Here is a 27434-nt window from a genome sequence, read left to right on the forward strand (position 1 = left end):
ACAGAATATACATTCTTCTCAGCACCACATCACAGTTATTCCAAAATTGACCACATAATTGGAAGTAAAGCACTCCTCAGCAAATGTCAAAGAACAGAAATTATAACAAACTATCTCTCAGACCACAGTGCAATCACACTAGAACTCAGGACTAAGAAACTCAATCAAAACCGCTCAACTACATGGAAACTGAATAACCTGCTCCTGAAAGACTACTGGGTACGTAACGAAATGAAGGCAGAAATAAAGATGTTCTTTGAAACCAATGAGAACAAAGATACAAAATACTAGAATCTCCGGGACACATTTAAAGCAGTGTGTAGAGGGAAATTTATAACATTAAATGCCCAAAAGAGAGAGCAGGAAAGATCTAAAATTGACACTCTAACATCACAATTAAAAGAACTAGAGAAGCAAGAGCAAACACATTCAAAAGCTAGCAGAAGGCAAGAAATAACTAAGATGAGAGCAGAACTGAAGGAGATAGAGACACAAAAAACCCTCCAAAAAATCAATGAATCCAGGAGTTGGTTTTTTGAAAAGATGAACAAAATTGATAGACTGCTAGCAAGACTAATAAAGAAGAAAAGAGAGAGGAATCAAATAGACACAATAAAAAATGATAAAGAGGATATCACCACCGACCCCACAGAAATACAAACAACCATCAGGAATACTATAAACACCTCTACACAAATCAACTAGAAAATCTAGAAGAAATGGATAATTTCCTGGACACTTACACTCTTCCAAGACTAAACCAGGAAGAAGTTGAATACCTGAATAGACCAATAGCAGGCTCTGTAATTGAGGCAACAATTAATAGCCTACCAACCAAAAAAAGTCCAGGACCAGATGGATTCACAGCTGAATTCTACCAGAGGTACAAGGAGGAGCTGGTACCTTTCCTTCTGGAACTATTCCAATAAATAGAAAAAGAAGGAATCCTCCCTAACTCATTTTATGAGGCCAACATCATCCTGATACCAAAGCCTGGCAGGGAAACAACAAAAAAAGAGAATTTTAGACCAATATCCCTGATGAACATCGATGCAAAAATCCTCAATAAAATACTGGCAAACCGAATCCAGCAGTACATCAAAAAGCTTATCCACCATGATCAAGTGGGCTTCATCCCTGGGATGCAAGGCTGGTTCAACATACGCAAATCAATAAACTTAATCTAGCATATAAACAGAACCAAAGACAAATACCACAGGATTATCTCAATAGATGCAGAAAAGGTCTTTGACAAAATTGAACAGCCCTTCATGCTAAAAACGCTCAATAATTTGGTATTGATGGAACGTATCTCAAAATAATAAGAGCTATTTATGACAAACCCACAGCCAATATCATACTGAATGGGCAAAAACTGGAAAAACTCCCTTTGAAAACTAGCACAAGACAGGGATGCCCTGTCTCACCACTCCTATTCAACATAGTGTTGGAAGTTCTGGCTAGGACAATCAGGCAAGAGAAAAAATAAAGGGTATTCAGTTAGTAAAAGAAGAAGTCAAATTGTCCCTGTTTGCAGATGACATGATTGCATATTTAGAAAACCCCATTGTCTCAGCCCAAAATCTCCTTAAGCTGAGAAGAAACTTCAGCAAAGTCTCAGGATACAAAATTAACGTGCAAAAATCACAAGCATTCTTATACACCAGTAACAGACAAACAGAGAGCCAAATGAACTTCATTCACAATTGCTTCAAAGAGAATAAAATACCTAGGAATCCAACTTACAAGGGATGTCAAGGACCTCTTCAAGGAGAACTACAAACCACTGCTCAGTGAAATCAAAGAGGACACAAACAAAAGGAAGAACATACCATGCTCATGGATGGGAAGAATCAATATCGTGAAAATGGCCATACTGCCCAAGGTAATTTATAGATTCAATGCCATCCCCATCAAGCTACCAAAGAGTTTCTTCACAGAATTGGAAAAAGTTGCTTTAAAGTTCATATGTAACCAAAAAAAGAGCCTGCATTTCCAAGACATTCCTAAGTCAAAAGAACAAAGGTGGAGGCATCACGCTACCTGACTTCAAACTATACTACAAGGCTACAGTAACCAAAACAGCATGGTACTGGTACCAAAACAGAGATATAGACCAATGGAACAGAACAGAGTCCTCGGAAATAATACCACACATCTACAGCCATCTGATCTTTGATAAACCTGACAAAAACAAGAAATGGGGAAAGGATTCCCTATTTAATAAACAATGCTGGGAAAATTGGCTGGCCATAAGTAGAAAGCTGAAACTGGATCCTTTCCTTACTCCTTATACGAAAATTAATTCAGACGGATTAGAGACTTAAATGTTAGACCTAATACCATAAAAACCCTAGAAGAAAACCTAGGTAATACCCTTCAGGACATAGGCATGGGCAAGGACTTCATGTCTAAAGCACCAAAAGCAATGGCAACAAAAGCCAAAATTGACAAATGGGATCTAATTAAACTAAAGAGCTTCTGCACAGCAAAAGAAACTACATCAGAGTGAACAGGCAACCTACAGAATGGGAGAAAATTTTTGCAATCTACTCATCTGACAAAGAGCTAATATCCAGAACCTACAAAGAACTCTTTACAAGAAAAAAACAGACAACCCCATCAGAAAGTGGGCAAAGGATATGAACGGACATTTCTCAAAAGAAGACATTCATACAGACAACAGACACATGAAAAAATGCTCATCATCACTGGCCATCAGAGAAATGCAAATCAAAACCGCAATGAGATACCATCTCACACCAGTTAGAATGGCAATCATTAAAAAGTCAGGAAACAACAGGTGTTGGAGAGGATGTGGAGAAATAGGAACACTTTTACACTGTTGGTGGGATTGTAAACTAGTTCAACCATTATGGAAAAGAGTATGGCGATTCCTCAAGGATCTAGAACTAGAAGTACCATATGACCCAGCCATCCCATTACTGGGTATATACCCAAAGGATTATAAATCATGCTGCTATAAAGACACATGCACACGTATGTTTATTGCAGCACTATTCACAATAGCAAAGACTTGGAATCAACCAAATGTCGTCGTCAGTGACAGACTGGATTAAGAGAATGTGGCACATATACACCATGGAATACTATGCAGCCATAAAAAAGGATGAGTTTGCGTCCTTTGTAGGGACATGGATGCAGCTGGAAACCATCATTCTCAGCAAACTATCACAAGAACAGAAAATCAAAACCGCATGTTCTCACTCAGAGGTGGGAACTGAACAATGAGATCACTTGGACTTGGGAAGGAGAACATCACACACCGGGGCCTATCACGGGGAGGCGGGAGGGGGAAGGGATTGCATTGGGACTTATACCTGATGTAAATGATGAGTTGATGGGTGCTGACGAGTTGTTGGGTGCTGACGAGTTGATGGGTGCAGCACACCAACATGGCACAAGTATACATATGTAACAAACTGCACGTTATGCACATGTACCCTATAACTTAAAGTTTTTTTTAAAAAAAGTGGCAGGAGTAAGTCCTTATTTATCAATAACAACATTGAATGCAAATGGACTAAACTTCCCACTCAAAAGACACAGAATGGATAAATATTATATATTTATCCCTTGATCTTTTGCCTAAAACAAACATACTTTATGTATAAAGACACACACAGACTGAAAATAATGAGATGGAAAAGATATTTTGATAATAAAAAACAAAAAAAAGCATGAGTCACTATATTATAAAGACAAAATAGGTTTCAAGACAAAAATGTATAGAAGATAAAGAAGTTCACTATATAATGATAAAAGGCTCAAATCAGCAAATATATATTTTTATATATCATTGTACAATTATACATATATCATTTATTCTATATGATACATATTTATAAAATTATATAATTTTAAATATATATGCACCCCACACTGGAGCACCCTAACATATGAACCAACTATTATTAGAGCTAAAGATAGAGATAGGCTCTAATACAATAATACCTGGAGACTTTAACACCCCAATTTCAGCACTGGACAGGCTTTCCAGAAAGAAAATCAAGAAACATCAGACTTAATCTGCACTATAGACCAAAATAATATAATAGTTATTTACAGAACATTTTATCCAAGAGCAGCAGCATACATATTTTTCTCCTCAGCACAAGGTATATTCTCAAGAATAGATCATAATTTATAGTATACAGCAAAAGCAGTAGTAAGAGGGAATTTTTAACTGTAGTGACTACATCAAAAAGAGGATAATCTTCAAATAAACAATCTAGCAGTGCATCTTAAAAAACTAGAAAACCAAGGGCAAACCAAACCAAAATTACCAGAAGAAAATAAGTAATAAAAATCTGAGAAGACATAAATGAAAGTAAAATAAAAAACAAAGAAAATTAATGACACAAAAAGTTGGTTTTTAGAAAAGTTAAAAAATGACAAATCTTTACTCAGACTTAAAAAAGAGAGAGAAGTTGCAAATAAGTTAAATCAGGAATGAAAAAGGAGATATTACAATTGACACTGCAGAAATTGAGGGAATCATCAGTGGCTACTATGATCAACTATATATCAATAAATTGGAATATCAAATTTCTAGATACATAAATCCTGCCAAAATTGAAACATGAAGAAATCCAAAACATGAAGAGACCAATAACAAGTAGAAAAATCAAAGCCATAATAAAAAGTCTCCCAGTAAAGAAAGTCCAGGACCTAAGGGCTTCACTGCTGAATTCTAACAAACATTTTTTAAAAATCTAATACCAATATTACTCAAGCTATTCCAAAGAATAGAGGAGAATGGAATACTTCCAAACTCATTCAACAAGGCCAATATTATCATGATACCAAAACCAGGCAAAGGCACATCAAAAAAATAAAACTGCGGACCAATATCTCTGATGAATATTGATGCAAAATCCTCAACAACACACTAGCAAACCAAATTCAACAATACATTAGAAAGAATACTCATCAAGTCAAAGTGGATTTATCCCTGGGATGTAAGGATGGTTCAACATATGCAAATCAAACAATGTGATACATCATATCAATAGAATAAAACATAAAACTACATGATCATTGCAAAAGCATTTGTTAAAATTCAACATCCTTTCAATATAACAAAAAACTTCAAAAAACTGGGTGTCGATAAAACATACCTTAACTTAACAAAAGCCATATAGGACAGACCCACAGGTAGTATTACCCTGAATGGGGAAAACGTGAAAAGCCTTTCTATAAGATCTGGAACACAACAAGGATGCCTACTGTCACCACTGTTACTTAACATAGTACTGGAAGTTCTAGCTAGGACAGTAAGACAAGACAAAGATATAAAAGGCATCCAAGATGGAAAGAAAGAAGTCAAAATATCACTGTTTGCCGATAATATGATCTTATATTTGGAAAAACCTAAGGATTCTACCAAAAAAGTCTATTAGAACTGAGAAATTCAGTGAAGTTGCAGGATACAAAACCAATATACCAAAATCAGTAGCATTTGTATATGCCAACAGTGAACAATGCAAGAAAGAAATAAAAAAGTAATCTAATGTACAACAGCAACACATAAATTAAACATCTAGGAATAAACTTAACCAAATAAATGAAAGATTTATATAAAGGAAACTATAAAACGCTGATGAAAGTAATTGATGAGGACACAAAAAATAGGAAAATATTTTATGTTTATGGATTAAAAGAATAATATTTTTTAAATGTCCATACTACCCAAGGCAATCTACAGATTCGGTGCAATCCCTTTCAAAATATCAATGATGTTCTTCACAGAAATATTTGGAAAGAATCCTACAATTTATACAGAACCACAAAAGACCCAGAATAGCCAGTGTTTTCCTATGGGAATAAAAAAAAAGAAAGGAAAGAAAAAACAAAGCTAGAGGAATCATATCACCTGATTTCAAATTATACTACAGAACAATATTAACCAAAATAACATGGTACTGGCATAAAAACGTACACATAGACTAATGGAACAGAATAGCAAATGCAGAAACAAATACACACACCTACAGTGAACTCATATTTTGACCTACTTGCCAAGAACATACACTGGAGAAAAAACAGTCTTTTCAATAAATGATGCTGGGAAGATTAGATATCTATATGCAAAAGAATGAAAATACACTCCTATCTCTGATTACATAAAACCATTAAATAAAAAATAAAAATGGATTAAAGACTTAAACCTAAGACCTCAAACCATGAAACTACTACAAGAAAACATTGGGAGAATACCTAGGACTTTGATCTTGGCAAAAATTTTTTGAGGAATACCCCACAAGCCCAGAAAATCAAAGCATAAACAGACAAATGTGATTCCATTAAGTTTATAAAGCTTCTGTACAGCACAGGATACAATCAACAAAGTAAAGAGAAAACCCACAAAATATGAGAAAATATTTGCAACCTACCCATCTGCCAAAAGATTTTTAACAAGAATACATAAGGAACCCAAACAACTCTATAGGAAAAAATCTAATAATCCAATCAAAGTATGGGCAAAGATTTGAATAGCTATTTCTCAAAAGAAGACATACAAATGGCAAACTGACATATGAAAATGTGCTCAGCGTCTTTGATTGATCATCAGAGAAATACAAATCAAAACTACAATGAGATATCATCTCACTGCAGTTAAAATGGCTTATATACAAAAGAAAGTCAATAACAACAAATGCTGATGAAGCTATAGAGAAAAGGAAACCCTTGTGTACTGTTGGTGCTAATGAAAATTAGTACAACCACTATGGAGAACATCTTCATGGTTCCTCAAAAAACTGAAAATATAGCTACAATATGATTCAGCAATCCCACTGCTGGGTATATACACAAAAGAAGGGAAATCAGTCTATCAAAGAAATACCTGCACTTTTATGTTTCCTGCAGCACTGTTTACAACAGCTAAAATTTGGAAGCAAACTAAGTGTCTATTATTAGATAAATGGATTACAAAATATGGTATATATACATAATGGAGTATTATTCAGCCATAAAAAACAGTGAGCTCTAGTCATTTGCAGTAACATAGAACTAGAGATCAGTATGTTATGTGAAATAAACCAGGCACAGAAAGACAAATGTTGCATGTTTTCACTTATATGTGAGATATAATAATTAAAACAATTGAACTCATGGAGCTAGAGAGTAGAAGGATGGCTACCAGAGGCTAGGCAGGGAAATGGAGGTCCAGAGGGGAGATGGGGATGATTAATTGGTACACATAATAGAAAGGATAATAGAAACCTACTATTTGATAGTACAACAGGGTGACTACAATCAACAATAACTGTATATTTTTAAATAAGAGTATAATTGGATTGTTGACAATTCAATGGAAAAATGCTTAAGGAGATGTATACCCCATTCTTTATGATGTGCTTATTTGACATTGTATGCCTGTGACAAAACATCCCATGTGCCCCATAAATATATACATCTACTATGTACACACAAAATTAAAAATATTGAAAATTTAAAAGTAGACAAATGCCAAGTAAATGGCTTATTAATACATCTTAAAGAACTAGAATAGCAACAGCAAAACAAAGGCAAAATTAGTGGAAAGAAATAAAAATCAGAGCAAAAATAAATCAAACTGAAATAAGGATAACAATACAGAAGATCAACAAAACAGAAGTTGGATATTTGAAAGGATTTTTTAAGAATCACAAACCTGTAGTTCAACTAAGAATAAAAGAGAAGATACAAATAAATAAAAGCAGAAATGAAAAAGAAGGCATTACAACTGACACTATATTAATTCAAAGATGATTAAAGACTACTATGAGCAACTATATACCAATAAACTGAAAAACTTGGATGAAATAAGTAATTCCTATGCATATACAAAACTACCAGTATTAACCAATGAAGAAACTCAAAACCTGAATATACCAATAACAAGTAATAAAATCGAAGATGTAATTAAAAAAAAAAGTCTCCCAGCAGATAAAAGCCCAGGACTCGAAGGCTTCACTACTGAATCTTACCCAAATTAAATGAAAGAAATCACTGCTTATTTAAGAATCTAGTAATTTAGAAATGTCTGAGAGTAACACTGCATTCTTTTTTTTTTTTTTTTTTTTTTATTATACTTAAGTTCTAGGGTACATGTGCATGACGTTTATATCATGTATAACTCCCCAATGCAATCCCTCCCTCCTCCCCCCTCCCCATGATAGGCCCCAGTGTGTGATGTTCCCCTTCCCGAGTCCAAGTGATCTCATTGTTCAGTTCCCACCTATGAGTGAGAACATGCGGTGTTTGGTTTTCTCTTCTTGTGATAGTTTGCTAAGAATGATGGTTTCCAGCTGCATCCATGTCCCTACAAAGGATGCAAACTCATCCTTTTTTATGGCTGCATAGTATTCCATGGTGTATATGTGCCACATTTTCTTAATCCAGTCTGTCACAGATGGACATTGGGTTGATTCCAAGTCTTTGCTATTGTGAATAGTGCCGCAATAAACATACGTGTGCATGTGTCTTTGTAGTAGAGTAATTTATAATCCTTTGGGTATATACCCAGTAGTGGGATGGCTGGGTCATATGGTACATCTAGTTCTAGATCCTTGAGGAATCGCCATACTGTTTTCCATAATGGTTGAACTAGTTTACAATCCCACCAACAGTGTAAAAGTGTTCCTATTTCTCCACATCCTCTCCAACACCTGTTGTTTCCTGACTTCTTAATGATTGCCATTCTAACTGGTGTGAGATGGTATCTCATTGTAGTTTTGATTTGCATTTCTCTGATGGCGAGTGATGATGAGCATTTTTTCATGTGTCTGTTGTCTGTATGGATGTCTTCTTTTGAGAAATGTCTGTTCATATCCTTTGCCCACTTTTTGATGGGGTTGTTTGTTTTTTTCTTGTATATTTGTTTGAGTTCTTTGTAGATTCTGGATATTAGCCCTTTGTCAGATGAGTAGGTTGCAAAAATTTTTTCCCATTCTGTAGGTGCCTGTTCACTCTGATGGTAGTTTCTTTTGCTGTGCAAAAGCTCTTTAGTTTAATTAGATCCCATGTGTCAATTTTGCTTTTGCTGCCGTTGCTTTTGGTGTTTTAGACATGAAGTCCTTGCCCATGCCTATGTCCTGAATGGTACTACCTAGATTTTCTTCTAGGGTTTTTATGGTATTAGGTCTAACATTTAAGTCTCTAATCCATCTTGAATTAATTTTCGTATAAGGGGTAAGGAAAGGATCCAGTTTCAGCTTTCTACTTATGGTTAGCCAATTTTCCCAGCACCATTTATTAAATAGGGAATCCTTTCCCCATTTCTTGTTTCTCTCAGGTTTGTCAAAGATCAGATGGCTGTAGATGTGTGGTATTATTTCTGAGGACTCTGTTCTGTTCCATTGGTCTATATCTCTGTTGTGGTACCAGTACCATGCGGTTTTGGTTACTGTAGCCTTGTAGTATAGTTTGAAGTCAGGTAGCGTGACGCCTCCAGCTTTGTCCTTTTGACTTAGGATTGTCTCGGCAATGCGGGCTCTTTTTTGGTTCCATATGAACTTTAAAGCAGTTTTTTCCAATTCTGTGAAGAAAGTCATTGGTAGCTTGATGGGGATGGCATTGAATCTATAAATCACCTTGGGCAGTATGGCCATTTTCACGATATTGATTCTTCCTATCCATGAGCATGGTATGTTCTTCCATTTGTTTGTGTCCTCTTTGATTTCACTGAGCAGTGGTTTGTAGTTCTCCTTGAAGAGGTCCTTTACATCCCTTGTAAGCTGGATTCCTAGGTATTTGATTCTCTTTGAAGCAATTGTGAATGGAAGTTCATTCCTGATTTGGCTCTCTGCTTGTCTGTTACTGGTGTATAAGAATGCTTGTGATTTTTGCACATTAATTTTGTATCCTGAGACTTTGCTGAAGTTGCTTATCAGCTTAAGGAGATTTTGGGCTGAGACGATGGGGTTTTCTAAATATACAATCATGTCATCTGCAAACAGGGACAATTTGACTTCTTCTTTTCCTAACTGGATACCCTTGATTTCTTTCTCTTGCCTGATTGCCCTAGCCAGAACTTCCAACACTATGTTGAATAGGAGTGGTGAGAGAGGGCATCCCTGTCTTGTGCCAGTTTTCAAAGGAATTTTTCCAGTTTTTGCCCATTCAGTATGATATTGGCTGTGGGTTTGTCATAAATAGCTCTTATTATTTTGAGGTACGTTCCATCAATACCAAATTTATTGAGCGTTTTTAGCATAAAGGGCTGTTGAATTTTGTCAAAGGCCTTTTCTGCATCTATTGAGATAACTATGTGGTTCTTGTCTTTGGTTCTGTTTGTATGCTGGATTACGTTTATTGATTTGCGAATGTTGAACCAGCCTTGCATCCCAGGGATGAAGCCCACTTGATCATGGTGGATAAGCTTTTTGATGTGCTGCTGAATCCGGTTTGCCAGTATTTTATTGAGGATTTTTGCATCGATGTTCATCAGGGATATTGGTCTAAAATTCTCTTTTTTTGTTGTGTCTCTGCCAGGCTTTGGTATCAGGATGATGTTGGCCTCATAAAAAGAGTTAGGGAGGATTCCCTCTTTTTCTATTGATTGGAATAGTTTCAGAAGGAATGGTACCAGCTCCTCCTTGTACCTCTGGTAGAATTCAGCTGTGAATCCATCTGGTCCTGGACTTTTTTGGTGGGTAGGCTATTAATTGTTGCCTCAATTTCAGAGCCTGCTATTGGTCTATTCAGGTATTCAACTTCTTCCTGGTTGAGTCTGGGAGAGTGTAAGTGTCCAGGAAATTATCCATTTCTTCTAGATTTTCTAGTTGATTTGCGTAGAGGCATTTATACTATTCTCTGATGGTTGTTTGTATTTCTGTGGGGTCGGTGGTGATATCCCCTTTATCATTTTTATTGCGTCTATTTGATTCTTCTCTCTTTTCTTCTTTATTAGTCTAGCTAGCGGTCTGTCAATTTTGTTTATCTTTTCAAAAAACCAACTCCTGGATTCATTGATTTTTTGGAGGGTTTTTGTGTCTCTATCTCCTTCAGTTCTGCTCTGATCTTAGTTATTTATTGCCTTCTGCTAGCTTTTGAATGTGTTTGCTCTTGCTTCTCTAGTTCTGTTAATTGTGATGTTAGAGTGTCAATTTTAGATCTCTCCTGCTTTCTCTTGTGGGCATTTAGTGCTATAAATTTCCCTCTACACACTGCTTTAAATGTGTCCCAGAGATTCTGGTAGGTTGTATCTTTGTTCTCATTGGTTTCAAAGAACATCTTTATTTCTGCTTTCATTTCGTTATGTACCCAGTAGTCATTCAGGAGCAGGTTGTTCAGTTTCCATGTAGTTGAGCGGTTTTGATTGAGTTTCTTAGTCCTGAGTTCTAGTTTGATTGCACTGTGGTCTGAGAGACAGTTTGTTATAATTTCAGTTCTTGTACATTTGCTGAGGAGTGCTTTACTTCCAATGATGTGGTCAATTTTGGAATAAGTGCGATGTGGTGCTGAGAAGAATGTATATTCTGTTGATTTGGGTTGGAGAGTTCTATAGATGTCTATTAGGTCCGCTTGGTGCAGAGATGAGTTCAATTCCTGGATATCCTTGTTAACTTTCTGTCTCGTTGATCTGTCTAATGTTGACAGTGGAGTGTTGAAGTCTCCCATTAGTATTGTATGGAGTCTAAGTCTCTTTGTAGGTCTCTAAGGACTTGCTTTATGAATCTGGGTGCTCCTGTATTGGGTGCATATATATTTAGGAGAGTTAGCTCTTCCTGTTGAATTGATCCCTTTACCATTATGTAATGGCCTTCTTTGTCTCTTTTGATCTTTGATGGTTTAAAGTCTGTTTTATCAGAGACTAGGATTGCAACCCCTGCTTTTTTTTGTTCTCCATTTGCTTGGTAGATCTTCCTCCATCCCTTTATTTTGAGCCTATGTATGTCTCTGCATGTGAGATGGGTCTCCTGAATACAGCAGACTGATGGGTCTTGACTCTTGATCCAGTTTGCCAGTCTGTGTCTTTTAATTGGAGCATTTAGTCCATTGACATTTAAGATTAATATTGTTATGTGTGAACTTGATCGTGTCATTATGATATTAACTGGTTATTTTGCTCGTTAGTTGATGCAGTTTCTTCCTAGCCTCGATGGTCTTTACATTTTGGCATGTTTTTGCAATGGCTGGTACCGGTTGTTCCTTTCCATGTTTAGGGCTTCCTTCAGGGTCTCTTGTAAGGCAGGCCTCGTGGTGACAAAATCTCTAAGCATTTGCTTATCTGTAAAGGATTTTATTTCTCCTTCACTGATGAAGCTTAGTTTGGCTGGATATGAAATTCTGGGTTGAAAATTCTTTTCTTTAAGAACGTTGAATATTGGCCCCCACTCTCTTCTGGCTTGTAGAGTTTCTGCGAGAGGTCTGCTGTTATTCTGATGGGCTTCCCTTTGTGGGTAACCCGACCTTTCTCTCTGGCTGCCCTTAAGATTTTTTCCTTCATTTCAACTTTGGTGAATCTGGCAATTATGTGTCTTGGAGTTGCTCTTCTGGAGGAGTATCTTTGTGGCGTTCTCTGTATTTCCTGAATTTGAATGTTGGCCTGCCCTACTAGGTTGGGGAAGTTCTCCTGGATGATATCCTGAAGAGTGTTTTCCAACTTGGTTCCATTTTCCCCCTCACTTTCAGGCACCCCAATCAGACGTAGATTTGGTCTTTTTACATAATCCCATACTTCTTGCAGGCTTTGTTCATTTCTTTTTCTTCTTTTTTCTTTTGGTTTTCTCTTCTCGCTTCATTTCATTCATTTGATCCTCAATCGCTGATACTCTTTCCTCCAGTTGATCGAGTCGGTTACCGAAGCTTGTGCATTGTCACGTATTTCTCGTGTCATGGTTTTCATCTCTGTCATTTCGTTTATGATCTTCTCTGCATTAATTAGTCTAGCTGTCAATTCTTCCACTTTTTTTTCAAGATTTTTAGTTTCTTTGCGCTGGGTACGTAATTCCTCCTTTAGCTCTGAGAGGTTTGATGGACTGAAGCCTTCTTCTCTCATCTCGTCAAAGTCATTCTCTGACCAGCTTTGATCCGTTGCTGGCGATGGGCTGCGCTCCTTTGCAGGGGGAGATGCGCTCTTATTTTTTGAATTTCCAGCTTTTCTGCCCTGCTTCTTCCCCATCTTTGTGTTTTATCTGTCTCTGGACTTTGATGATGGTGACGTACTGATGGGGTTTTTGTATAAGTGTCCTTCCTGTTTGATAGTTTTCCGTCTGACAGTCAGAAGGACTGTCTGTTGGTCTGTTAGAGATTGCTTGAGGTCCACTCCAGACCCTGTTTGCCTGGGTATCAGCAGCAGAGGTTGCCGAAGATAGAATATTGCTGAACAGCGAGTGTACCTGTCTGATTCTTTCTTTGGAAGTTTCCTCTCAGGGGTGACGCCACCCTGTGAGGTGTGGGGTATCAGACTGCCCCTACTGGGGGATGTCTCCCAGCTAGGCTACTCAGGGGTCAGGGACCCACCTGAGCAGGCAGTCTGTCCGTTCTCAGATCTCAACCTCCACGTTAGGAGATACACGGCTCTCCCCAAAGCTGTCAGACAGAGTCGTTCGGGTCTGCAGCGGCCCCGCTCTTCCCCTAATGGACTGCAGCTGTGCGCTGTCCGCAGCGGTAGAGTCTCAGTTGAAAATGCAGAAATCACCGGTCTTCTGTGTCGCTCGCGCTGGGAGTTGGAGACTGGAGCTGTTCCTATTCGGCCATCTTGCTCCGCCCCCCGCTAATACTATCCAACACTGCATTCTTATAGAAACAAAGCACAAATTGCATTCAAGCTCTGAATTGACTTTTTGCTTGAAGCTGTTGTTACAGTAGATGTAATTTTGCTATCAGAACTTCTTAACGTTTTAAATTTGTTTTTATTTCTAAGCTCTTGGAAATGGCAATAATTATAATTTTAACATGTCTTCACTATAGTCAACACGTAGAGTCTGCTTCCCTCTTTATTGCATTGCTTAGGCCTTTTAAAAAAAAATTATGCTGACATGATATACTCTTTTATGGACATGCTATACATTTCCAAATCTGTGTATTGTGATTTTTAAATACTAATGAATATAAACAGATGATTTTAAAATATTACTGTGATTCTTTGGTTGAATGAGCTTAGTATTGATGTAAAATACTGTGTCACTGATGGACCACCACCTGCAGCTAAGTAGCGAGTAGAATCTCTGGGAAATGGCTTAGTCCGGCCACATGCATAGCCCATCTTCATAATGTCACAATAGAAGGTTCTTTGTGGTTAAGGGTTTTAAAGCCTATTTCTTTATAGGTAACTCTCTCAGGTAGATTTACCTGGTAGAAAAACATGTAGATTGTTTCTATTACTTAAATGTTTTAATTGGACTGTAGTTTAGAAATTATAGGACCAGCTTGTTAAAGATTATATTCTATTCTGTTACTTTTATTTCTGGAACTTAAGAACAATAAATTCTTTTTCTGTGTTTCTAGGTTAGAACTTTTTATTTTATTGCACACTGAACAGATATTATTGCTTATTGAATATTGTGTAAACCCTTCTTTGGCTTCCTTGCCCATTGTAATTTGATTTAAGCCTACTAGAGCCATTGTATGTGACAGCTATATTGTATTACAAAATGAAAATATGTGAGTGTATTAAAAAAAAAGAAAAAAGAATATCAATCCAACTCAAAATATTCTGAAAAACAGAGGAAGAAAGAACACTTCTAAACTAATTTTATGAGGCCGTATTACCCTTATACTGAAACCAGACAAAGACACATCAAGAAAAGAAAACCACATTGCAATATCTCTGATGAACACTGATGCACAAGTCCCTCACAAATACTAGCAAACTGAAGTCAATGACACATTATAAAGAGCATTAATCATGGCCAAATCGGGTTTATCTCAGGAAAATAAAAATGTTTCAACATATATGATAATCAATCAATGTGATACATCATATCAAGAGCACAGAAGAGAAAACCCATATGACCATTTCAATTGATGCTAAAAAAGCGTTTGATAAAATTCAGCATCCCTTCATAATAAAAAACCATCAAGGAATTGGGTATATAAGAAACACACATCAATACAATAAAATTTATATATGACTGGGTGTATTGGCTCATACCTGTAATCCCAGCAATTTGTGAGCCTGAGGCAAGAGGGTCGCTTGAGCCCAGGAGTTCAAGATAGGCCTGAAAAACATAGTGAGACCTTGTCTCTACAATTTTTTTTTTTTTTTAATGAATTAACCAAGTATAGTGCCACGTGCCTGCAGTCCCGGTTACTTGGGAGGCTGAGTGGGGAGAATCACTTGAGCCTGAGAGGTGGAGGTTGCGGTGAGCCAAGATTGTGCCACTGCCCTTCATTGGCAACAGATTGAGATTTTGTCTCAAAAAAAATTGGGAGAAAATAAAATATTTCTGCTAATATCTGAAACAATTTAAGGATGCCCACTTTCACCACCATTTTTAACATAGTACTGGAAGTTCTAGCTGGGAAATCAGATGAGATAAAGAAATAAGTGGCAACCAAATATAAAAATAAATCAAATTATCCATGTCTGCAGATAATATGGCTTTTTTTTTTTTTTTTTTTTTGAGACGGAGTCTCGCTCTGTCGCCCAGGCTGGACTGCAGTGGCAGGATCTCTGCTCACTGCAAGCTCCGCCTACTGGGTTCACGCCATTCTCCTGCCTCAGCCTCCAGAGTAGCTGGGACTACAGGCGCTCGCCACCTTGCCCGGCTAGTTTTTTGTATTTTTTAGTAGAGATGGGGTTTCACTGTGTTAGCCAGGATGGTCTCCATCTCCTGACCTCACGATCCGCCCGTCTCGGCCTCCCAAAGTGCTGGGATTACAGGCTTGAGCCACCGCGCCGGGTCTAATATGGCTTTCTATTTGAAAAAATCTAATGACTCCACCAGAAAGTGGTGAATTTACTAACTGGTAAATTCAGTAAATTGCAGGATATAAATCAAAATTTGAAAATTAGTAGCATTTTTATATGCCAACAAAAAATAATCTAAAAAAATAAATTAATTATATCTATAAATAAGATACCTAGAAATAAATTTACCCAAGGAAATGAACAATCTCTATAATAAAAACTACAAAACATTGATGCAGCTATTAAAAAGTTTAAAAAAGAAAAGATATTCCTTGTTCATGAATTGAAAGAATTAATATTGTTAAAATGTTCGTACTTTCAGAAACAATCTATAGATTTTGTGCAATCCCTATCAAAATACCAATGACATTCTTCACAGGAATAAAAAACAAATCCTAAAATTTATATGAAACCACAAAAGACCCAGAATAGCCAATGCCATCTTTAGCAAAAAGAACAAAACTGAAGGAATCACATTACATGGCTTTGAATTTTACCAGAGAGATACAATAACCAAAACACGTGGTTCTGGCATAAAGACAAATACATAGACCAATAGAATAGAATAGATAACCCAATAGCAAATCCATACATCTACAGTAAACTCATTTCTGACCAAGTCGCCAAGAACATACACTGGAGAAAGGACAGTCTCTTCAACAACTGGTGCTGGGAAAATTAGCTATCCATTTGCAGAAGAATGAAACTAGACCCCTATCTCTCACATATAAAAATCAAATAAAAATAGATTAAAGACTTAAATCTAAGACCTTAGACTCTGAAACGTCTAAAAAATAATTCATTGGAAAACCTCTACAGGATATTGGTCTGGGCAAAGATTTATTGAGTAATACCCCCACAAACACAGGCAATCAAAGCAAACAATGAACAAATAGAATCACATAAAGTTAAAAAACATTCTTGGCCGGGTGCGGTGGCTCACGCCGGTAATCCCAGCACTTTGAGAGGCCAAGGCGGGCGGATCACGAGGTCAGGAGATCCAGACCATCCTGGCTAACACGGTGAGACCACCGTCTCCACTAAAAATACAAAAAAATAGATTGGTTTGGTGGTGGGCGCCTGTAGCCCCAGCTACGCTGGAAGCTGAGGCAGGAGAATGGCGTGAACCTGGGAAGTGGAGCTTGAGGTGAGCCAAGATGTCGCTACTGCACTCCAGCCTGGGCGACAGAGCGAGACCCCGTCTCAAAAAAAAAAAAAAAAATTCTTGAACACACAACCACAGAATCTAAGAAAATATTTGCAAACTGTTCCTCTGACAAGGGATTAATAACCAGAATATGTAAGTGGATGAAACAGCTCTATAGGAAAAAAATCTAATAATCCAATGAAAAATTGGCAGAAGATTTAAATAGACATTTCTCAAAAGAAGACATGCCAATGACAGATATATGAAAAGGTGCTCCGTGGTATTAATCATTAGATAAATGCAAATCAAAACTACAATGAGACATCATCTCACACCAGTAAAAATGACTTTTATCTACAGGACGGTAAGAAATGGTAGTGTGGCTGTGGAGCAGAGGAAACCCTAATACACTGTTGGTGGGAATGTAAATTAGTACAGTCACTATGGAGAACACTATGGGGGTTCCTTAAAATGTAAAAATAGAACTACCATGTAATCCAGCAATCTTACTTCTAAGTACATATCCAAAAGAAAGGAAATCAGTAGATCTTTACAATCCATGTTTATTGCAACACTATTCACAATAGCCAAATTTTGGAAGAAACTTAAGTTTCCATCAAGAAAGTAATGGGTAAAGAAAATGTGTTACATATACACAATAGAGTACTATTCAGCCATAAAAAGAATGAGATCCTGTCATTTGCAACAACTTGGATATAACAGAAAGACAAATTTGACATGCTCTCAGATATTTGTGAAAGCCAAAAATTAAAACAATTGAATTTATGAAGATAGAGAGTAGAAGAATGGTTACCAGAGGCTGTCAAGCATTAATGGGAGACAGAAATGTGGGAATTGTTAATGAACACAAAAATAGAGTTAGATAGAATAAATAATAGCTAGTACTTGATAGCACAACAGGGTGACTACAGTCAACAATAATTTATTATACATTTTAAAGTAACTAAGACTATAATTGAAATGTTTTTAACACATACAAAAAAAGGAAGTGCTTGAGGTAGTAGATACATCATTTACCCTGATGTGATTATTAAGCAGTCTATTCCTGTATCATGTACCCCCTATTATATATACCTAATATGTATTATAAGTATATTATCTCATGTACTCCATAAATATATATACCTAATATGTACTCATAAAAATTATAAATAAAAAATATTCCTTTTTTCTCTCTAATCTGAATATTAATTTCTTTTTCTTTCTAATTGCCTTGGTTAGAACTCCCAAACTATGTTAAATAAAAATGGCAAGATAAGACATCCTTGGCTTGTTTCTGATCTTACAGAGACAGCATTCATCTTTTTAGCTGTAAAATTTTCAAATGCCCTCTATCATAGTCAGGAAGTTCCCTTCTCTTAATTTCTTGAATATTCTTGTCATGAAATGATATTAGAGTTTGTTAACTGTTTTCTCAACACCTATTGAAATGATCAGAGGTTTCTGTTCTTTGTTTTATGAATATAGATATTACATGATTGATATTTACATGTTTAACCAACTTTGCATTTACTAATACAATCCAACTTTGTCATGGTATATAATTCTTTTTGTATGTTGCTGGATTCAGTTTGCTATTATTGTGTTACAAATTTTTGAATTTATATTCATGAGGTATATTAGTCTTATTATTGTAAGGTTTGCGTAACAGAATAATATTGGCTTCATAAACTGAGTTTAAATGTGTTCCTACCTATTCTATTTTTTGGAAAAATTTGGGAAGAATTGGTATTAACATTTGTTTGAAAATTTGTAGATGGATATAAGCTGTTTTATACTTTGGCTATTATGAATCATGCTGCAATAAACATGAGAGTTTATATAACTATGATTTGTCACTTGTTAAAAAGAAATACAGAATTCACCAATGATGTCTGCATTAGGCTGTGCTCACATAGCTATGAAGAAATCCCTGAAGCAGGGCAATTTATAAATAAAAGAGGTTTAAATGGCTTACAGTTCTGCAGGTTGTACAGGAATCATGGTGCTGGCATCTGCTTCTGGTGAGGGCCTCAGGGAGCTTATAATCATAATGGAAGTTGAAGGAGAAGCCAGCGTAACACATGGTGCCAGCAGGAGCAAGAGAGAGCAAGGAAAAGGTGTCACATACATTTAAACAACCAGATCTTATGAGAAATAATTTAATATCACAAGGATATCTTCAAGGAGATTATGCAAAACCATTCATGAGAAATCTGTCCCCAAAATCCAATCACCAGACTCCAGGCCCCACCTCCACTAGTGGAGATAATATTTCAACATTAGATTTGGCAGGAAAAAATATTTGAAATATATTATCCCACCCCCAATCGCTCAAATATAATATTCTTCTCAGATTGCAAAATATAATCACCTCCTTTCAATAGTCCCCCAAAACTCTCAACTCCTTTCAGCATCACACAAATTTCTGAAGTCTAAAGTCTCATCTGAGACAAGGCAAGTGCCTTCTACCTATAAGCCTGTAAAATAAAAAAACAAGTTGTTTACTTCCAAGATACAATGGGAGTACAGGCATTGAGTAAATACTTTCAATCCAAAAGGAATAAATTAGTCAAAAGAAAGGGTCTACAGGCCCTACACAAGTCTGAAAACCAGTAGAGTAGTACTTAAGTCTTACAGCTCCAAAATAAACTCCGTTGACTCCATGTCCTGCATATAGGGTACACTGGTGTAAAAGGTGGGCTCCCAAGGCCTTGGGCAGCTCCACCTCTGTGTCTCTAAAGGGGATAACCTCCACAGCTTTTATCACAGGTTAAAGTTAAGTATCTGTGGCTTTTCCAGGTGCATAGTGTAAGCTGTCAGTGGCTCTACAATTCTGGGATCTGGGAGAAGGTGGCCTTTTTCTCACAGCTCCACTATGCAGTGCCCTAGCTGGGACTCTGTGTGGGGCCCACAATCCCATATTTCCACTCAGTATTTCACTGGTAGAGGTTATCAGTGAGGGCTCCACCCTCTAGCAGATTTCTGCCCGGAACCCAGGCTTTTCCATGCGTCCCCTGAAATCCAGGCAGAGGCTGCCAGGCCTCCTTCAGTCTTGTACTCTGCATTCCTGCAGGCTTACCACCGTATAAAAACTACAAAGGCTTACGGCTCACACTCTCCAAAGTGGTGACCTGACCTGTACCTGGACCCCTTTGAGCTGGAGCTAAAGTTGGAATGGCCTGGATGCAGGGAGCAGTGTAATGAAGCCACACAGTGCTGGGGGCTCCTGTGCCTGGGCCACAAAACCAATTTTTTTTTTTTATACTTTAAGTTCTAGGGTACATGTGCACAATGTGCAGGTTTGTTAAATATGTATACTTATGCCATGTTGGTGTGCTGCACCCATTAACTCGTCATTTACATTAGGTATATCTCCTAATGTTATCTCTCCCCCACTCCCCTCCACACAATAGGACCCGGTGTGTGATGTTCCCCTTCCTGTGTCCAAGTGATCTCATTGTTCAATTCCCACCTATGAGTGAGAACATGTGGTGTTTGGTTTTCTGTTCCTGTGATAGTTTGCTAAGAATGATGGTTTCCAGCTGCATCCATGTCCCTACAAAGGACACAAACTCATCCTTTTTTATAGCTGCATAGTATTCCATGGTGTATATGTGCCACATTTTCTTAATCCAGTCTGTCACTGATGGACATTTGGGTTGATTCCAAGTCTTTGCTATTGTGAATAGTGTCGCAATAAACATACGTGTGCATGTGTCTTTATAGCAGCATGATTTATGATCCTTTGGGTATGAACATTCCGAGTAGTGGGATGGCTGGGTCAAATGGTATTTCTAGTTCTAGACACTTTAGGAATCACCACACTGTTTCCCACAATGGTTGAACTAGTTTACAGTCCCACCAACAGTGTAAAAGTGTTCCTATTTCTCCACATCCTCTCCAGCATGTGTTGTTTCCTGATTTTGTAATGATTGCCATTCTAGCTGGTGTGAGATGGTATCTCATTGTGCTTTTGATTGGCATTTCTCTGATGGCAAGTGATGATGAGCATTTTTCCATGTGTCTGTTGGCTGTATGAATGTCTTCTTTTGAGAAGTGTCTGTTCATATCCTTTGCCCACTTTTTGATGGGGTTGTTTGTTTTTTTCTTGTAAATTTGTTTGAGTTCTTTGTAGATTCTGGATATTAGCCTTTTGTCAGTTGAGTAGATTGCAAAAATTGCTCCCATTCTGTAGGTTGCCTGTTCACTCTGATCGTAGTTTCTTTTGTTGTGCAGAAGCTCTTTAGTTTAATTAGATCCCATTTGTCAATTTTGGCTTTTGTTGCCATCGCTTTTGGTGTTTTAGACATGAAATCCTAGGCATGGGCAAAACCAATTTTTTATCTTAAGCCTCTGGGCCTGTGGTGCTAGAGACTACTTGGAATTGGCTATTAGCCATCGGCTATTAGCATTGTCTTGGCTGTTAGCACTTGGCTCCTTTTTAGTTATGTTCATATCTCTAGCAAGTAGTTGCTCCACAGTCTCCTTGGATTACTCTCAAAATAGTTATTTTCTGACTTTGGCACGTGGCCAGGCTACAAATTTTTCAAGCTTTTATGCTCTGCTTTCCCTTTATATATAAGTTGCAACTTTATTTTTTTTTTCTCCCAAAGCTGAGCATAAGCTATTAGAAGCAGCCAGGCCACATCATGCATGCTTTGCTGATTAGAAATTTCTTCCACTAATTACCCTAAGTAATCACTTAGAGTGATTAAGTTAAGACTTCCACAGACACCTAGGGTATAAACAAAATATGCCCAAGCTCTTTAATAAATTATAACATGCATGATTTTTGCTCCAGTTTCCAATAAGTTCCTCATTTCTATCTGAGACCTTATCAGCTTGTACTTCACTGTCCATACCCCTATCAACATTTTCTTCACAATCATTTAACCAGTCTCTAAGAAGTTCTAAACATTCACTCATGTTCCTGTCTTCTTCTGAGCCCTCCAAACTCTCCCAGCTTCTGCTCATTACACAGTTTTAAAGCCACTTCCAGATTTTCATGTATGTTTATGGGAATGTCCCTCTCTTCGATACCAACTTTTTGTGTTATGCTGTTCCCACATTGTTATAAGTAAATACTTGAGGCTAGGTAATTTACAAAGAAAATAGTTAAATTTGCTCATGTTTCTGCAGGCTGCAGAGGAAGCATGGCATCAGCATCTGCTTCTGGTGAGGGATTTAGGAAACTTACAATTATGGCAGAAGGCAAAGGGGAAGTCAACTTATCACATGGAAAGAGCAGGATCAAGAGAGAGAAGGAGAGGGTGCCACACAGTTTTAAACAGCCAGATCTCATGAGAAATTATTTAGTATCAAAAGGACAGCATCCAGGAGATGGTGCCAAATCATTCATGAAATACCCAACCTCATGATCAAATTACCTCCCACAAGACCCAACATCCAACACTGGGGATTAAATTCCAACATGAGATTTGGTGAGGGCAAATACTCAAACTGTATCAAGGCAATCTATTCATGGACTTTTTATTATGGAGAGGTTTTTCATTATCAATTGGATTGCTTTCATTGTTACAAGTTTCTGTTTCTTCTTGAGTCAGTTTCAGTAGGGCTTTTTCCATTTTTTATAAGTTATATAATTTTTTAGTGTATTACTGCTTATACAATACCCTATTTCTTTCTTTCTTTTTTTTTTTTAATTTTACTTCAGGTTCTGGAATACATCAGCAGAACATGCAAGTTTGTTACATAGGTATACATGTTCCATGATGGTATGCTGCACCTATCAACTTGTCATCTAGGTTTTAAGCCCTGCATGCATTAAGTATTCATCCTAATGCTCTCCCTCCCCTTGCCTTCCAACCCCCCACAGGCCCCAGTATGTGATGCTCCCCTCCCTGTGTCTATGTGTTCTCATTGTTCGATTCCCACTTATGAGTGAGAAATACAGTGGTTGGTTTTTTGTTCCTGTGTTAGTTTTCTGAGAATGATGGCGTTCAGCTTCATCCATGTCCCTGCAAAGGACATGAATTCATTCTTTTTCATGGGTACATAGTATTCCATGGTATATATGTACTGTATTTTCTTTACCCAGTCTATCATAGATGGACATTTGGGTTGGTTCCAAGTCTTTGACAATAGCCTATTTATTTCTGTAAGCTCCACAGTAAATGCCCCATTTTCACCTGATTTGGTATTTCTTTTTTTTTTTTTTTATTCTTTAAGTTCTCAGATACATGTGTGGAAAGTGAAGGTTTGTTACATAGGTATACATGTGCCATAGTGGTTTAATGTACCCATCAACCCGTCATCTACATTAGGTATTTCTCCTAATGCTATCCCTCCCCTTGTCCCCACCCCCTGACAGACCCTGGTGTGTGATATTTCCCTCCGTGTGCCCATATGTTCTCATTGTTCAACTCCCACTTATGAGCGAGAATATGCAGTGTTTGATTTTCTGTTCCTGTGTTAGTTTGCTGAGAATGATTGTTTCCAGCTTCATCCATATTCCTGCAAAGGACATGAATTCATTCTTTTCCATGGCTTCATAGTATTCCATGGTATATATGTGCCACATTTTCTTATTTAGTCTATCACTGATGGGCATTTGGGTTGGTTCCAAGTCTTTGCTATTGTGAATACCCAAAGGATTACAAATCATTCTATCATAAAGACACAGTCACACATAGGTTTATTGACTTGGTAATTTTAATATTCTCTTTTTTTCATTCTAGATAAAAGTTTGTCAATTTTGTTCATCTTCTTAAAAAAAAATTTGAATTATCTATTTTATTGTTTTTCCCAGCCTCTATTATTTTAAATCTAGCCTTCATTATTTTCTTCTGCTACTTGTTTTGGATTTAGTTGACATTCTAGTTTGTTAGGTTAGGTTATTAATTTAAGACATTTCCATTTTAAATGTAGGCGTTTACAGCCATAAATGTCACTTTGAGAGCTGTTTTTGCTGTGTTTCATTATTTTTGGTACATTATTTACTTGTTTTTATTCCTTTCAATGTAGTTTGCAATTTCTTTTTTGATTTTTTCTTTAATCCATTGGTTATTTAAGAGTGCGTTCTTTCATTTTCATATAATTGTGAATTTCTCAAATTTCTTCCTGTAATTGATTTATAATTTTATTTTATTCAGTTAAAGAATATACTTAGTATGACTTACATCTTGAAGTATTTTGAAAATTGTTTCATGGCCTAACATATGTTCTGTTATAAAAATTATTTAAGGTGTACATAAAAATATATTCTGCTATTGTTGGGTGGAGTGTTCTATAGATGTCATTTAGGTCTAGTTGGTTTATTCAAGTCCTATATTTTCTTGTTTATTTTATGCCTAGTGATTCTATCCATTCTAGAAGTGGGATATTGAAGAATGTAAATATTATTGTAGAATTGTCTATTTCTCCCTTTACTTTTGTCAGTTTTTTTCTTCATATATTTTGGGACATTGTCAAAAATACATATGTATTTATCATTCTTACATATTGTTGATAAAATGACCCTTTTATCATTATAAAATAGTATTCTTTTCATCTAAGAACAATTTTTAAAAGTCTATTTTGTCTGATATTAGCATAGATACATAAGCTCACCATTAGCTATTGGTTTCATGATATATCCTGTCTGATCCTTATACTTTAAATCTATTTTTATTTTTGTATCTAAAGTGTATGTCTTGGAGAAAGGTGGAGAAAGATGGTCAAAGTAAAGGCTTCATTCATCATTTCCTTGGCAAGGACACCAATTTAACAACTATCTACATAGATAAATAACTGCATAAGGACCAAAAATCAGATACCAGCTTGACCACAGAGGGGTAGAGCATAAAGTGGACTCTTGGATTCAAGATTCCAAGCCTTGGCTCTTGTATGGCATTTCTTAACCTGTACTGGGGCAGAGGGGAGCCCGCTGCTCTGAATGGTGAGTCATAGGCCAGGCGGCATTCACCACAAGCTGTTTGAAAAGCAATCGGGCCTGAAGGGAATATCACTGGTAGCCTTCCAGTACTCCCTGTGAGCCTATGGTGGTGGTGGCCATGGAGTGAGCCTCCTCTGCTTGTTTAAATTGGTGTGAAGAATGGGAAGAACTGCATCTAGTGGTTTGAGTGCTAGTTCAGCAGTAGTTCAATAGAGTATCAAGTAGGCTAAGGTATTTTACTCCAGTTTCTGGCTCCTGGATGGTACTTCTGAACCTCCCTGGGGCCTGGGGCAACTTGATTCCCTGAAACAAACAACAACAACAAACAAGCCTAGCTGGATCGTCACATGATGATTGCAGAGCTCCAGAGCTTTGAACAAAATAGGTGGTAGCCAGGTATTTGTTATAGTCCCGGGACTCTACAATCCACAGGTAGCAAAGGCAGCTAGGCCTGTATCTTTCCCCTCAGGGCAGCAACTCCCGCAGTCCCTGAGTGGGCTCAGAGGTGCCATCAAGGATTCAGGGACTACAGTCTTCTAAGGAGAAGACTACCCAGTGTTCAATGGTACTGTGGCTGAGCTGGCACTCAAATCACAAGGCACAGTTCTTCCCACTCTTCTTCCCATTTTCAAAGGCAGAGAAGCCTCACACCATAGCCGCTGCTATCAAAGGCAACAAGGAGTACTGCCAGACTACTGGTGATTTTCCTTTAAGACCCAAAGTCTCTTAAGTCAGCTTGTGGTTAATGTTGCTTAGCCTAAGACTCACCCTTCAGGGAAATGGGCTCCACTCTTACAAAGAGTAGGCTCAGAAATGTCATTCAAAAGTCATGTCCTGAAACCAGAAACCCTAAAACCTCACTTGATTCTCTACACTACTATGGCCATGCTGGTACCTGCAGTGCACGGCAAAGTTCCCTTTCCTTTACCCTCTGCCTTTCTCAAGCAGAAGGAGTTTCACCCCATAACCACCATAACTGGTAATGTGCTGAGTGTCACCTAAAGCCAGTAAGACTCAGAGGCTTACCCAAGGTCCACAATGTAGTACCTTAGTATCGCTGCTGGTATTCAGTTCCCAAGGGCTCTTCAATTAGCAGGTGATGAGTGCTGCCAGGAATAGTTTACTCCCTTCAAGGCAGCAGGTTCCCTTTTGATCCAGGGTATGTCTGGAACTGTCATCTGGGATCTAGGGCCTGGAATGGGAGGCTCACTATTCTGCTGTGGCTGAACTGGTATCCAAGATGCAAGACAAAGTCTTTTCCACTCCTTCCTCTCTTGTTCTAAAACAGAAGAAAAAGGTCTCTTGGAACTGTGAGCTGTGCAGTCTAGGGTTAAGGAAGAAGTGATGCCAGCACTCTCTTAGCTGCCCCAGCTGATATCTCATTAGGTCACATGCCCCACCTCCTACATCCACTGTCTCTGGGCCCAGTTCAGCACTAGAATTCATTTAAGAGTTGCAGTCGCTATGGCCTAGACTGCATTTCAAGTTTAGTTAGAGACACAGAGGACTTCAGTGGCAAGGTTTGTAGGAACTCAAGTTCAGAGGACTGGGATCAGTGATTTTCCTCCAGCTAGGGCTGATTTACATGCTCCCTTTATGGATAGGCATCAGCTGAGTTTGGTCCAGATTTCCTTTCTACTCGAACAGGACAGCACTTGTGTTCTCCCTTCCCCAGCACCCAGACACACACTCTGCACCAGGTTGCCACTGCTGGAGAGTAGGGGAGGGGTGACATCAGCAATTCAAGACGGTTCTTTTCTACCTTTTCAGTGCCTCTCTCAGTGATACAAAGTTAAAACCATGTAATTTGAGACTTCATGTAATTTGTGGTTAGTATAAATGTGTTTTTACTCTGTAGACAGTTGTTAATTGGTGTCCTTGTGCCAGAGAGACAATCAGTGGAGCCTTCTATTCTGCCATCTTGCTCTTGCTTTGCCTCTCCTACCATCTTTTTAAATTTGTTTTATCTGTGATGTGCATAGGGATTCAATTTTACATTTTATCAGAATCTAGTTCATATTAATTCCAATAGTATACAAAACATTTTCATTATATAGAACTCCATTATTTACCATTCCTTTGTACCAATATTGTAATGTAAAGTATATCTGTACACATTACATGCCCATTAAACAGATTTAAAATTATTGCTTTATGCAGCTGTCTTTTAATACATTTATACCATCACTTACAATCTTTTACGTAGTTACCATTATCAGTGCTATTTATTTCTACATGGGGATTGAAGTTGCTTTGTAGCATTGATTCATCTTTTTATTATATATTTATTTATTTATTTTATTATACTTTAAGTTCTAGGGTACATGTGCATAACGTTTTATCATATATAACTCCCAATGCAATCCCTACCTCCCCCCGCTCCCATGATAGGCCCCAGTGTGTGATGTTCCCCTTCCAGTCCAAGTGATCTCATTGTTCAGTTCCCACCTATGAGTGAGAACATGCGGTGTTTGGTTTTCTCTTCTTGTGATAGTTTGCTAAGAATGATGGTTTCCAGCTGCATC

This window comes from Trachypithecus francoisi, unplaced genomic scaffold (genome assembly GCF_009764315.1).
Source record: "Trachypithecus francoisi isolate TF-2019V2 unplaced genomic scaffold, Tfra_2.0 Lachesis_group6, whole genome shotgun sequence".
NCBI lineage: Eukaryota > Metazoa > Chordata > Mammalia > Primates > Cercopithecidae > Trachypithecus > Trachypithecus francoisi.